The sequence below is a fragment of the Macrotis lagotis genome, chromosome 3, assembly GCF_037893015.1.
Source record: "Macrotis lagotis isolate mMagLag1 chromosome 3, bilby.v1.9.chrom.fasta, whole genome shotgun sequence".
In the NCBI taxonomy this organism is placed as follows: domain Eukaryota; kingdom Metazoa; phylum Chordata; class Mammalia; order Peramelemorphia; family Peramelidae; genus Macrotis; species Macrotis lagotis.
Window position 1 is genome coordinate 285,081,804 of NC_133660.1, and position 15,709 is coordinate 285,097,512.

At 42.2% G+C, this 15,709-nt stretch overlaps 1 long non-coding RNA gene across 1 annotated transcript in view; it reads right to left on the minus strand.

Annotated features, from left to right (window-relative positions):
* LOC141518861 (uncharacterized) overlaps positions 1-15,659 on the minus strand; it is a 30,766-nt gene extending 15,107 nt beyond the window's left edge. The window contains exon 1 of the long non-coding RNA XR_012477294.1: positions 15,608-15,659. This is a non-coding gene — a long non-coding RNA (uncharacterized LOC141518861). The remainder of the gene's footprint in view (positions 1-15,607) is intronic.
* Positions 15,660-15,709: the final 50 nt, after the last annotated feature.

The following is a 15,709-nucleotide window of genomic DNA, read 5'->3' on the forward strand; positions in this document are numbered from 1 at the left end:
ATCTGGTATGGGTTAAAAATAGGATAGACCAAACAAAGTAGATTGAGAAACTGAATTCAGTTACACAATGTTGGATAAAAAGAAAGATTCCTGTATTGTGAAAAAATTCCCAGAAAACTGGAGAGCAATCTGGCACAAATTAGGCTTAGATTATTTTCCATACTTTGTGTTCAAACCTTTTAGAATTCTAGGAGACCGATACCCAGTGGAAGGCAAATAAAGATAACCTTCCCAGGGCTTTCCTCTCACTCCCTGATTGCCAGGAAACTGAAACTTAAGTGCGGGCACCTGATGAGGACAATCATTGCAGGGAAACTTGTTGGTATTTGTTATCGTTGTATAAGTAATTTTTCAATTTAAGATTTTAATATGATAACATCTTTTTCAGGGGGATTTTAAGTTTATAAGGTTTTCCAATCTTTTGAGATTTTTCTCATTTGCACTTTGGAATCATGTAATGGATTTGTGAACTAGAGAACATTTAGAAACATTCAGAAAGTCAGGATTACTTAATTAACTCTTAATATTGAGCTTACTTTTTGATAGTTTCTTCTTGGCTTGACACTTCTACTTCCCTACTCATTAAGGAAAAAAGGAAAAAAAAGCCTCCCATAGCAAGGATGAACTTTAAAGGTAAAACAAATTCCAACACTATGTCCAAAATCTATCATATATATATACATACACACACATGCACACATCATACATACATATATCCATATATATATCTACATACGTACATACATACCACACACATGTATACACATCAACAAACATAATTCTTCCCCTCTCTGTCATGAGGTAGGTAGAACATACTTCAGCACTGGAATCAACATGGAATATAAAAGAATAAGAGCAGAGAGGACTTTGTAGACTATTTCTATTTGACCCACATGAAAAATGAGAATAGTATTATAATAATAATAATGTTGTTGCTATTGTTGTGGTAATAATAAAAGAGAAAGTAGGTCTGACAGAATTAGCAAATAAACTGCTCTCAGTTAACAAAAAACTGGCAGAAATTGAAATCTGCTCCATCCAAGTAGTTTTGTGTTTCATTGGCAGGCCGTGCTTAGGACTTGGCCATTTGGCAAACTAAGGAGAATGGTCTCCTGAAGAGAGATTGGCATGGTCAAATTTATCTTCTCTTGATCCCACATATTACAAATGTCCAAAGAGGTGACAATTGAGGCAGGAGAACACTTGGATTTTTGAAATGGTTTTTTAAAGACTCTCTTTGAATTCATGTAATTTGTAGCATATATATATAGTACTGTCACATTCCATTATCTGCTGGCAGGGCAGCTAGGTAGCACAGTGGATAGAGTACTGGACTTGGAATCAATAGGCTGGGAGTTCAAATCCAGCCTTAGACCTTGCCACTTCCTAGCTGTGTGACTTTGGGCAAGTCATTTAACCCTGACTGCCTTGCATCCAGGGCCATCTCCAGTTATGGACCCAGGTGACTCTAGCGGAGAAAGTGAGGTCAATGACTTAGCACAGCACCCCTGCCCCCCCCCCCCCCACTCAAATACAATTCACCTGCTTGTCATGGCATCACCTCCCTGATGTTGAAGTCTTCTTTGAAAATGGACAATGGGGTGGCTAGGTGGCACAATGGAGAGCACCGGCCCTGGAGTCAAGAGTATATGAGTTCAAATCCCGCCTCAGACACTTAATAATTACCTAGCTGTGTGGACTTGGGCAAGTCACTTAATCTCATTGCCTTGCAAAAATCTTAAAAAAAAAAGAAAAAGAAAATGAAGGACAAAGCCTTAATTTGCGGGTAGAAAAATAGTGACTAGGTTTAGCCAAACAAGAGCAAAAAGGCTTGGTTCTTGAGGGAATCTCCAGGTCAGAGGGTGGCTGCTGTCCTCAGATCCTGGCTTCGCAAAGGAGGAGTCCCCACTCCTGCTCCCTCACATTCCCACAAGGTCATTCAAAGAAGTTCATTATGAAATAAGAGCTCTTGGTTGACCTTCAAAGCAATCTAGTAAATAAGATGATGGGGGCCAGGAGTTGGGTGAGTTACTACAGTTACCTCTTACCTGTAGGCCTGTGGGAACAGAGAACTTGGATCTGAATAGCTGTCCAAGGGCCAAATATAATCATTTGGTGACTAGGATTAGTTTGTTTCTACTTGGGTGGATGATGATGGCCCAAAATATGTGGACCCCCACCCATCCTAGGTGCCATGGACTGAACTGAGAGGAGGTCATGGTGCCTTTTGTCTTGTGTCCAGTCACTGATTGACAGGAATAGAACTGGGAAGTTGGTCAAATCAACTTGGGTTGCTATTTGTTTTTTTTTGTGTGTGTTTTTTTATTTCATTTAGAAAAGAAGCTAGATCCTCTTAGTCCAATTGCTTAAACACTGAAACTATTCCTCTAGGCCCCAAATCGAAATCATGAAATTTTCAGAATTGGGCAAGCAGAGGACTGGAACTTGATGTCCTGGCTTGGCAAGTGGCCCCTGGGACCTGGGCTTGCTGGTTAAGTACCTCTGAGGATAGCAAGACTTTAACAAAACTTGTTTTTTAAGGTTTTTGCAAGGCAAATGGGGTTAAGTGGCTTGCCCAAGGCCACACAGCTAGGTAATTATTAAATGTCTGAGACCGGATTTGAACCCAGGTACTCCTGACTCCAGGGCTGGTGCTTTATCCACTACGCCACTTAGCCGCCCCTCAAAACTTTCTTTCTTGACCAAGATTACTGTTTTATTGCCAAAGCAAAGAATGTGCTTCATCTAATTCCCAAAGATTCCTGGTTTAGAGACTGGGCAGGTCACTGGTCATCTACCCATCCACACTCAGGGCCTCTGACCAGAGCTTTGTTCTTTGTATTGGGGAGTTGTCCCACAAGTTGTCTTTGGTCTAGCCTGGACTCCCATCTATCCGTTTTTCTGAGACACACAAACTAAGGAAGATGACGAAGATGCTGGCGAGATGTCTCCAGAGTGTCTGACGACAAGGGCCAAATTCTGGCCTTCATCTCTTCTCCCTGGCTAGCAGAAATCCTGGGGCTGCCTTGTCCTATACTTACCTGCCTGTAGGGAGAGCCCTAGAGCTGACAAGCACTCCCAAGGGTTGGTTTGCCCACCTACAGATGCTTTTGGTTCCTTTGAAGGCACCTACTCTAGGAAGACTCAGGACAGGAGGAGGAATAAGGTGAGGTGCAGCAGAATCAGGGTCATCTGCTTTGAATTTCTCTGAGCAAACCCCTTTCTCTGGGCCTCAGTTTCCTCCCGGGTGAAACAGCAGGACTAGATGAGCTCCACTCTTCTCACTCCTACATTTCTGGGCTGCTTCCAGCTCTGAGGTGTTAGGATTTGTGATATCCCTAAAGAACAGAGGTCATCATTTCTCTGCTGCTTCAGAAGCTTCTATGGCTCTCTGTCACTTCCACCATAAAATAGGAAGTTGGTCTTGCATTTAAGAACCTTTAGTACTTGATTCTGATTCCTGTCAGACTTAACATTTGTGCCACACTGGCCTATTGACTATTCCCGGAACATGACATTTCCTACTCACACTCAGGCCTTTGTGGAGACTGGGTTGGGCCTCCCTCCAAGCCCAGTGTTCTATCCATGGGACATCCTAGCTACCTGAGTGATGGGTTTTGGACACAGAACCGACCTTTAGTGTCAAGGGATAGTTGTGGAATTTGTCGTGAATGAGAGCAGCTCTAGGGAGGAGGGCAAGGATAGAGGCTGGCATAGTGCCCAGGACCGCTCTTGCCTAGAGCTTGCCTTGCAAGGAGAGGAGGATGGAAATTAGTGGGGGGAGCATGAAGACCTCTACTTTAAAAGAAGAGGAGGCCCACACAGAAGGGGAAGAGGCTGCCCATTTGGTAGACTTCAGAGAATGCTAATTTTATTGATATGGTTCCTATAAGACCCCTAATTTCTCTACCACTTTGTACATGGTCTTGGAGTGATCCTTTGCTTGGAAAATTGACCTGATGCTGACCTAAGTGCAACAAGTGCCTGGGGTAGATGGGTTGGTCTTTGGGAGACAGTATTCCAAGCCAGTCCAATTTTCTGGCAACAACACAACCTCAGAGACTCTAGTGTCCTCTCCACACTTGGAGGAAGCAGTGGTGGTGGGGCAAGCAGGTTCATGGCCTAGATGAGGAATCAATTCCAGAGTTGCAGAGTATGTCCCTGAACATCGATCCAAGTCCATCTACCACCCACATCTGCTCAGATACTGAGGGGTTTCCATCACTGCTTAAGGCATCTCATCCCTCTTTGGGGGGAATTCAAATTGCCAGCAAGTTTTTTTCTGAGTCATCCTTGCTCTGTCTTCTGCTGCCAGAATGAAGCATGTCTATCTGAGGGATCTCCATCTTAGTCTTTTTCTCCCAGCTCCTGATCCCAGACATATTCCTTTGACTTAAGATTGTGCTGTCCTGATAAGGTAATTCCTAGGAAAGGGATGTGAATTGAAGCCACCATTAGTTATTACCCTTTACTAGGAATTAGCTGAATTAGTTTATCTTCCTGTTGTAGATTAATTTATATCTTCCACGAGTTATAGATGGTATCATGTTTTTTCACTGAGTAAAGTAGAGAAAGATGCCAGTTGAAGGTCTGAGTCATTTTCTATTTTGTAGGGATTGGGCAAGCACTGCGTCGGGTCTCAAAAAAGAATGTAGGTCAAAGGGGGAACCTTGACTCCTACCTAGTTTTGCTTGTTAGTGACTGGTTCTGAACTTAAGTTTCCTTCTCCATGGTCACCACTGAGGACCTTTGTAGGCTTATGCTTGCATTTCTAGGAGAGTAGGGGGGAAAAATGATACCCAGGACCCTCTCTGTTTGAATCAGAGACAGAAGGAGAAGAGAGGCATATTGAGGATAACACGACTTTGGCCTTTGCCTGCCTACTTTGGTACTGACGAGGTTCAGGAGTGTTTCCACAGTGTTCAGATTCAGACCGGCTCTGAATCTGAGGGCATTTATTTTTCTTTTAGGGTTCATGCTCCCAGCAGATTCCATTCCCTAGGGGAGGCAGGCTGCTGAACTGAATGAAACTAGAGGCTTATATTGGACAAGAAATACTGACAAACTCTGAGGACCTGGGTCAAGCCAAAATCAAATGATCATGGAGGCAAAATGGAGTTGCATATGCAATTACCCATAATACACACAGGAAAGACCACTATGGGGTTATTAATGTATGATAATGATATTATGAAAGTTTGACTTAGTGTGCAGGTGTCACTAGACAAAGTTCCTTTTATGATTTATGGTCCAGTATTCTGTTGGTGTTGCTTTCTTATTTTTTTAAGGTTTTTTGCAAGGCAGTGGGGGTTAAGTGATTATTAAGTGTCTGAGGCTAGATTTGAACTCAGGTCCTCCTGACTCTAGGGCCAGTGCTCTATCCACTGTGCCACCTAGTGTTATGGCTTGCTTCACCTTGGGGCCCTATCAGCGATGACCTCCCTTGTGGAGGGGAGCTGAGAATAAGGAGTCAAGCCACACTGCCTTATGCCTCCAGCTCAAATTTATTACTGCTTAGCTTCTACATATACACTGTTAGGTCTTCCAGGGTAGAACAAAGAAAATGAGGGAATGGGGACGCAAGCAGGTCTATGTGCAGTACTTGCGTTACAGGATAAGGGGGTATGTTGGGGGGGGGGAGGTGGTAAAACACAGCTGTGTCCTGTGCCCTTGGGCTGTGGGGCAGAAAGACCAGCTCCCAAGGACTCCGGCACACCTTATCTCTCAGGGTGGCATTGCCAGCTCTTGAGATTGCGTTCAGGTGGCGGGCCGTTAGAATAGCCTGTGTTCCTACAACCTAGCTGCCCCTGTTGCTTTCTTATTGACTGGCTTCTGTGATATGTCTTAATAGGATGATGTAACCAAGTGTGCTTAGGTCAAGGTATACTTTGATATTCTTTTTTTTTGTAAGGCAATGGGATTAAGTGACTTTCCCAAGGTCAAACAGCTAGGAATTATTAAGTGCCTGAGGCTGGATTTGAACTTAGGTCCTCCTGACTCCAAGGCCAATGCTCTATCCACTGCACTACCTAGCTGCCATGTACTTTGATATTCTAGTGGGGCTCTAGAAGGAAGTTAGGACACTGGAACTGGGTTATTGGGTAGGATTTCATTGTTCTTCCCTCAAAGAAGTGGGACCCAAATTTATTTGGGAGAAAAGATGAAATACATGGTTCTTGTAGCTGTTTCAGGCTGACAAGAGTTGAAAGATGTCCTGCTTCAGGGGAGGGAAATGATTTAATTAGAATAAGTTTGGGCACATGCCCTGATTTAAGTATGGGAGGTGCCAGATGACAGAGGTCCTGGTGTTCAGCTCCAAGGGAGTTGCCTAGAGCAGGGAGGGCCTGGCACCTGACCACCACTCTATCAGCTTTACTGTCTCCAAACAGGTTGATTTAATGTTGTTGGAGCTAGTGCCTGAAAATAATGCTGGTGGATGTGAGCTCTCATTCTGTAAAGGACCCTTTGAACTTGTAAAGGTCTTTGATTTTCATCAAACCTTCAATCTATATTTTCCATTATGGCATTTAAAAAAATAACTGCAGAATACTAAAGTATAATTTTTAAACTTTAATTTTCTTGTATCTTCTGCCCCCTGAAAACATGGCTAATGTGTAAATGTTTTGCCCAATTTCACGTGTAGAACTGATTCTTTTTAAGGAGTTTCTTTGTCAGTGAATTTTTATTCCTTTAAAAAAAGAAACCAAGATCTCAACAAACTTTACTAAATCTCTTTTCACAATTGTCTTATGTCACTCTCATTTTCCCCTTCAGGTTTTTCCCTATGACTAATCTCTTTTTTTCAAACTCTTACAAAAATTCTTGCTGGCATTGGGTCAAATTGACAGTTTTCTTTGAGGCTTTGCTTTTAAGTGTTTTTCATTATTGTCTTTTAAGTTTATGTCTTGGGCTCCTTGGCACCTAGTACCTTTTCATGAGCAAATTCTTTGCTGTTGTTTTGTTATTTTTTCAGCCTATTTCTTGACTTTGGACATTTTGTTAAAGTTGGGCTCTGCTCTCCTAAGGAGTGGAGGGCCATTTATACCAAGCTTTAGGTTTTTTTTTTTCATGCTGTTGTTTTCAGTATGGGGGGAAGGAATCTGCAAGTTTTTGGTGTTTCCAAGTTATTGTGATTCTGAGAGAAGTATAGTCACTGCCCTCTTGGTCTTTTCTGAAAGACCTATGCCCTCATGCAGAGACAAGTACTAGTACTCCTCTTGGCCCTGGAATTGTGACCAGGACCTCTGTTCCTTTGGGATAAATCACATATTCTCTTCTCTGACTTAGTTTTGCAACCCAGAATTACCTATACCAGATATCTAAGATATCAGGGCAAAATTCTTTTATAATTTCCTGAAATATGATGTTTAGGCTTTTTTTTTTTAAAAACAAATCATTGATTTTAAGTAGTCCAGTAATTATTAAATTAGCTTTTCTCAATCTATTTTCCAGGTTAATTGTTGTTTTAATGAGGTATTTCATTTTTCTTTTATCTTTCATTCTTTTGACTTTTTGGTTGTTGTTATTTATTTATTTATTTTTTGCAAGGCAATAGGGTTAAGTGACTTGCCCAATGTCACACAGCTAGGCAATTCTTAAATGTCTGAGGTCACATTTGAACTCAGGTCCTCCTGACTCCAGGGCCAAGGCTCTGTCCACTGTGCCACCTAGGTGCCCCCATTGTTTTGACTTTTTAAAATTTTATCTAGGGGTGGCTAGGTGGCGCAGTGGATAAAGCACCAGCCCTGGAGTCAGGAGTACCTGGGTTCAAATCCGGTCTCAGACACTTAATAATTACCTAGCTGTGTGGCCTTGGGCAAGCCACTTAACCCCATTTGCCTTGCAAACAAAAAAACCCTAAAATTTTATCTACATGCCTGCATGCACATGTCCAATTATAATTTTAAAGACTTTTTAATCTTTTGTTCAGTATCCTACTTTTTTTTTTTTTTTTTTTTTTTTTTTTAGTTTTTGCAAGGCAATGGAATTAAGTGGCTTGCCCAAGGCCGTACGGCTAGGAAAATTATTAAGTGTCTGAGCTCGGATTTGAACCCAGGTCCTCCTGACTCCAAGGCCGGTGCTTTATCTACTGCACCATCTAGCCGCCCCAAATATCCTACTTTTTAAGATGTTTTTCATGTTTTGTTTTGTTTTATTTTCTTTTCCCCTGGTTTCTTGCAAAAATAAGTTTTAACATTCATTTTTTTTTTTTTTTTTTTAGGTTTTGCGAGGCAAATGGGGTTAAGTGGCTTGCCCGAGGCCACACAGGTAGGTAATTATTAAGTGTCTGAGACCGGATTTGAACCCAAGTACTCCTGACTCCAGGGCTGGTGCTTTATCCACTGCGCCACCTAGCCACCCAACATTCATTTTTAAAACTTTGAGTTCTGAATTCTCTCAATTCTTCCTATCCCATTTTCCCCGTTGAGAAAGCAAGTTATTTGATAGATGTTGAAATTGTGCAGTCACGTACAACATTACACAGTAGTCATGCTATGAAAGTAAACAAAGTAAACATCCTTGTTTTACTCCATTGAGGACCAGGAAAGTATCGTCTACTATCTAGAACCTGGACAAACATATCATTGTGAAATTGATGAACTTCGGCAGGCCTCAAAATTTTGACATAATTTGTCACACATCCTTACAACTGATGGTATCAAAGGCCTCAGCTATTATTTTTTCTGGCATTTTCCCCTGGTATTCTTAGGTAGCAAACCTCCTATGGACTGTTTCTTGACCCTTTTTGAAGTCAGACTGACTCTCAGGTAGGTGGCCTTCTTCCAGGGGAAGGATCAGATTATTAAGGAGGGATTCTTGCAAGAATCTTACCAGCATTAAGAGAAAAGCACTCCTTCCATTGTCACAGGATGATCTAATCCCTTTATCTTTATTGAGATGGTCAATGGAGGCATCCTTGAATTCCTGGAGGATAATCCATTTATGCCATATTGGTTGGAAAATTTCAGTCAGTTTTCATATGAGCAATGGAGCCCCCCTCCCCCCTGCTCGTAAATCTCAGCTGCAATAGAATCATCACCAGCTGCTTTGTCACATAAAGTTATTCAAAACCGCTTCTTTGACCTAGGTGAGCAAATACAGTGCTGTACATCAAATCTCTGAAAGCTGCCCATTCCTTTTCTACTCCGCTGTTGCCAGCTGTGTGTTGGTTCAACTTTCTCTCCACATTAGCAACAAACTGTTCCTGCTCAAAGAAGTACTCTAACCTTTTGGCATTAATTCTTCTGGTAGACATTTTTCCTTGGGGCCATGGATATGAATGTGAATAATCAGCCAGAAGAGGATGATTCTATGATCAGTCCAGCACTCTGCACAACACATTGCCTTCATCACTCTCATATCCTGGCTATGTCTTTTCCCTAAAATCACATTTTTTTATTACATGCCAATGGTTGCTGCAAGGATGCATCCAGGAAGTTTTATTGCCTTTAGGTAAACTAAAGACAGCATTTGTGATGAGGTCATGAGATACATAATTCTTCAGTTGTAGGTGATCATTGCTGTTGCTGTTTCACTTCATTCCTCCCAAGGACTCCTTACCTTGTCTGGTAATTTGAGCCTACTCTAGCATTAAAGTCACTAAGAAATATAAGCTTGTCCTCTGTTGATACACTGATGGTAAAGTTTACATAAAATTGTTTTTTGACTTCATTAGGTTTCTTCATGGCGGGAGCATAGGTACTAATGATGTTTGCTTGGTGTTTTTCTTCAAGTGGCAATCTCATTGTCATGAGCTTGTCAGCTACTCCTTTTGTTGGCATTCAACCTTGTTGACTAGATGAGATCTGATTGCAAAACCTATCCCAGCTTCACAGTGATCCCCTTCACTATGGACACTCCAGAAAAATGTGTATGTAGCCCTGACTTCACTAAACTGGCCTTCATTTGCTAGTCTTGCTTCTCTTAGGGCTACTATTGGATATAATACCTGCTGAATTCTCTTGCAACAAGAACTGTTCATCTTTCAGGTCTATTGGATCTTGGGTTGTGGGCATATACCATGTACTGATGGTGTGGGGACTCTTCTTTGAAGAAATTTTTGTACATTTTTTGGTCAGACCATAGAGTAGAACCCTGCCTGCTGTGCTAATCAGGCCAGGGTTGGGTAAGCAGACAACTTTTAGGGCACATTTTCTAACCCCTTCCTCACACCAGGAGGTGAGCAGTTTTGTCCTCAAAAGGCTACTCTTTCACTTAGGGGGCTGAGCTTTCAGTGAGCAAATGACTCTCTGGCCTGTATGCTATATGCTGCCTATATGCAGTATTTTGACAACAGCTCCCATAGTACCTGCTGCTTTATCATTTGCCTGTTGCCTCAGGACTTTGAGATAAGCTTGATCTAGTGGCCTGGATGATGCCTTTTGTTTTGTGCATAAATTGGATTTAAGTGAGGCAGAGTTGTATGAAACTGTTGGTCTCATTCTCTCTTCCAAAGCCATCACAGTCCAGTGGCAAGACAGAGTCAAGACAACTAGATTCAATGGACGACCTTGGCATCTTTGATGTCTCAGCAAGCTCAAAGCCCTCCACAGCAATGGATTCAGCTGCCTGCATGGCTGTTGCAACAAATTGTTCTCATCTTCCCATTCCACCAGGGGGAGTTTTTTACATGCTTGGAATAGACACTGATGGCCTTGAAACCCCTTGGTTACCCTCAACCTGGTTTAGCCTATTGACTAAAAGAGTTTACCTACAGTTTCTTGGAGCCACAGGTGAGAATTAGGTGACTTAGGTGGATATCAGAGGTGGAAATGAGCCCTGCAAAAGCAGCCCTTACACCAAAGGTACTACTCTTGCCCCACTATGTAGGTGAGAGAGGCCTGCCTCATATTCTGGGTACTAGTTTATTTGACTTTTACCCTGTTTTGTATGACTTGGGAAGCTGAGTAATTACAAAGATAGGGATATCTTCAACAGATATGTGGAAATTCATAGGAAGGGTAGATTGAGATTGAAGAAAATAAGTTCAGTCTTGGCCATTCTGATTTGGGGTGCCCATGGTCTATCCTGCAGTTTTGAGGAAGCAGAATCAGGATAACAATTTATGCAATAGTGATAATACTATAAAAACAGACTGCTCTGAAAGCTGTGAGCATTATGAGACTGTTCTTGACTTCAGAGGACTAGGCATGAAACATGCCCTCCCCTATAAAGACCTTTAGGGTACAGAAGGAAATATGCACTATATATGGTATATGTGAGATTATTTATCTTTGTACATTACTCTATCTATCCATATCCATATTCTCTCTCTCTCTCTCTCTCTCTCTCTCTCTCTCTCTCAGTTTATAGCCTTTGAGGGAATTTGTTTTGCTTGACTATTCATATTTGTTATAAATATTTTTTCTTTTCATTTCATGAGGTGGAGGGTAGGAAGGAGAGAAAATAGATTGCTGTTGATTTTTTTAGGGTTTTACAAGGCAATGGGGTTAAGTGGCTTGGCCAAGGCCACACAGCTAGGTCATTATGAAGTGTCTGAGGCCAGGTTTGAACTCAGGTACTCCTGACTCCAGGGCTGGTGCTCTATTCACTGCGTCACCTCGCCACCTCTGTGCTGATTTTTTTTTTCAATAGAGAGGTCAAGGTATCTTATAGAAGAAAAATGTTCCGTGTACTTCTGGTTATAATCACTGATCTGTTGTTTCACTTTCTTACAAGAGACACTGACACAATGAAAGCATTCTATAAATATTTGTAGTGTAAAAAGAAAACACATCAAGAAAAGTATAATAAAAGCTCTCTCTAATGTAATGTGGCTCTGGAGGCGTAGCTTGCAAGGAAGGTGAGAAAAGAAATCTGGATGGTACAGTGAATGGAGCACTGAGCCTTAAGTCAGGGATAGCTGAGATCAAATCTGACCTCAGACACTTACTAGCGGTATGAACTTGACCAAGTTGCCTTGCATCCAGAACCATCTTGAGTAGTCCTGATTCATATTAGCACAGCCCCCTCACTCACATCCAATTCCCCTGCATGTTATGTCATCACTCCCCTGATGTCATGGTCTTCTTCGAGAACAAAGGACAAACATCTTCATCAATTTCCTTTGATTCTGGCCAGGATGGGGAGTAGGAAGGGGAGGACAGAAGCCCAAGCACTCTACTCTCCTGAGAGAGTTGGGGCACTGCCCCCTTAACTATGGTAAGTCTCTTGACCATTTTTGGAGAATGAGGACTCCCAAGCTCGGTATCCAAGGCTTGACTCCCTTCCTACCAAATACTAGTTTCACAATGATGATGAAGGCAAATCTAGCCTCAGATACTTGGCTGTTTGACCTTGGACAAGTCATTTACCCCTGACTGCCTCGCATCCAGGGCTGTCTCCAGTCATCCTGATTCATATCTGGACACTGGACCCACATGGCTTTGGAGGAGAACGTGAGGCTGGTATTCAAGAACAGGGACAAACAACAAGTTCCACAATGAACTTACATTGTAAAGCAACCCATTTATCGAAGTCAATAGCAAAACAGAATCAGAGAAACAGATTGGAGGATAATATCTACAGACGATGCAGCTTAATGGAGTTCTCCCATTGGGAGTGAGGTAGCTCCGCTCAACCAGATATCCCCCAAGGGAAAATTTCCCTGAAGTCTCTAGTATTACATGCTGAGAATGAGGATGCTAAAAGATACCAACTCCTCTCAGATTTGCTTCTTCCCAGTCTTTCTTCCCTTTAAGCAATCTGAAAGGAGATTGGTATTGAGCAATTTTTCTCCCATATTGGAAGCCAGAAGAGTCCAGGATCTCCTCCCTCTCTTTTCTCTCTTCCATTCAGTTTGCCCTTCAAGAAGCATTCTAGGGGCGGCTAGGTGGCCCTGGAGTCAGGAGTACCTGAGTTCAAATCCGGCCTCAGACATTCTGAGGAATCAGTCTCCATAATAGGGAGAGAGTCCCTACAATTGATCCTTCAAGTCCAAAGTTATAGCACTTTGCAATTGATCATGTGGGACCATTAGCATAGGAAAAATATCAGACCCAGAGACAGAGAAACTAGAGTCATTGAAATACTTAGGATAATTATTAAACCCATAGCAGCTGATGAAGTTACCACGGGAGAGAAAAAGTGAAGAGAGAAGAGAGGAGGCCCAAGACAGAGATCACGATTAGAGGAGTCAATATGGATGATGAATCAGCAAAAGCAATTGAGAAGGGATGATCAGATAGGCAGAAGACCCAGAAGAAATTAATGTCCCAAATCCCATAGAGAAGTCTGAGAAGACAATATCAAATGCTTAATTGAACAAAACTGTATATATCTTGTTTGTATATAGTTCATTGGGGGGAAAAGCCTCAAATAAGCATTTGAACTACCTTCCTGGCTACTTTCTTTCCTCTGGGATTTTGTGACACATTTACTTCCCTACCTATTAAGGAAAAAGAAAATCAAAGCCCCTTGCAACAGGGATGTACTATAAAGGAGCATTGATCCTCTGGAATCACTGTAAACATGAAATATAAAAATAAAATAAAAAATAATATAATAAATAAATAAATAAATAAATAAATAAATAAAAGAAATAAAAAGAAAAAAGAAATAAAGAAATAAAAAAATAAAAGAATAAGAGTGGAGAGGGATTTGTCTCTGAATTATTTCCTTTTGAAGTACATTAAAAAAGATGAGAATGGGGCGGCTAGGTGGTGCAGTGGATATGGCACCAGCCCTGGAGTCAGGAGTACCTGCATTCAAATTTGACCTCAGACACTTAATAATTACCTAGCTGTGTGGCCTTGGGCAAGTCACTTAGCCCCATTGCCTTGCAAAAACCTAAAAAAAAAAGAAAAAAAAGATGAGGATAATATAAAGTTGTTACTATTACTACTACTGTTAGATCACAATTCCAGGGCTACAGAGGACATCCTGGAGCATCGAGCCCAGCCCACCTGCCACCTCTGCTCAAAGACTTGCATTGAAGGGATCTGTTCAAATTGTTGGCAAGATTTCCCAGAACCCCGACAGCCTTCCGCTGTCAGAAAGAAGCATACTTGAAGACATCAATCTGAGGTGTCTGCTCTTCCCACCCCCACCTTCTTTTCTCCAGGTTCCTGATCCCTAGATTCTCATTTGTAGAAATAGAGACTTGGGCTGCAGCTTTGTGGTCACCAAGTCCTACCCTTTTATTTAAAAAGTTAGGAAACTAAGGACTAGGGAAGGTGTGACATTCAAGATCATATAGGTAACAAGCAGATGAGGCAGAATTTACACTGACCTTAATTCTAAGTCCAGAATTTTCATTCTGAAAAGATGCCACAAGACCAGAAAACTGGTTCAAATCTTGTTAGATGAGATTGATTAGGGGTAAATGTAACATTTTCCCCTTGGGATTAAAAAAATCATCTTCCCAAGTACAAGAAGAGGCAATTGTGATTAGCCATTAGTTTTCTTGAAAGATATCCAAGGGTCATAGTGGATTATAGATTCCATATGATTCCATAAGATAGGGCGGACAAGGATATTCAGGTAGTGTTGGGTTGCTTTAAGTGAGACTTAGTCTGGGAGCTGGGAAACAGAGTGTGGTTCATGTCTCACTGGGTCACCTGTTCTGAGCTGCAGATTATCCAGAGGAGGGCACTGAGGATGATGATGATAGGCATTGGGACCTCCCCACAAAGATTAGTTAAGATATACACAGAATGACCTAAAGGCTAGATGTCTATACTTGTGAATTCTTTCTAATTCTGTGACCTTGGGCAGGCTATTTAACCACTCTGAACCTCAGTTTACCTAAACTATAAAATTGCAGTGACAAGGCTTTTTTTTCTTAATTCACAAAGTTGTGGTGACTTAATGAAATCCCATCTGTCAATCACATTATTTAATATCAGTCAGAACAAGTCACTTCTGCCTGGGCCTTGGTTTCCTCATCTGTAAATATGGAGGTTGGCAGGTCCCTTTGAGTTCTAGGTCTTTGTAGGATTCCATGATCATCTTTCCTTTCCCTTGCAGGACCTGAGCACAGCCAACCTGGAAAGGAGACAGCTCAACCCTTTCAAGACCTGAAAGGGCTTATCATGGAGGTGAGGGTGTCAGACTGGCTTGATTTGTCTCCAGAGGCAGAATTAGGAACAATTTAGGGTGCCTGGGGAAGGCTGGATATTGGGGTGAGGGGAAAGACTTCCTCTCCAGGAAAGTTGCCCCGCAAAAGAAAGGGCTGCCTCAGGAGGGGATGAGCTCCCCATCCCAGAGTTCTTTAAGCCAAGATCAGATGATCACTTGTTAGAGCTGTTATGCAAGAGAATTCAGAAGGTTGGAGATAAGGGAATTGGGGTCAGGATGAAGAATGTTGGGGCAGAATTCTGAGAGTCCCCGAGGTATCCAGGGCAATCTTTACTGCAGAAAAACTTTGCAAGATGGATCATCCCTTTAGATGAGACAAGTCAGTAGTGTTGTCCAGACATCATGCGACTGTGGGAACCCAGAGCCAAGCATGCCCAAAGCTGGGACTCCAGAGGATGGCAGCCTCAGCCCCAGGGCTAACTGGGAAGCTTCCCAGCTAACTCCCTAAGTGAGAGAGCCTTTCCTGGGCCAGAGGTGGGGTCCCCCTGACCCCCAGCTCTTCCTTCTCCCCCAGGACCCTGGAGCTTACCTGCACTCCACCAGCTGTCAGTGAGGTGAGTTTCCTTTTAGTTCCTCAGCTTTGCTCTTTGGTATGGGTGGAGTCAGAGTGATCACAGCTGTGGGCTGGGGC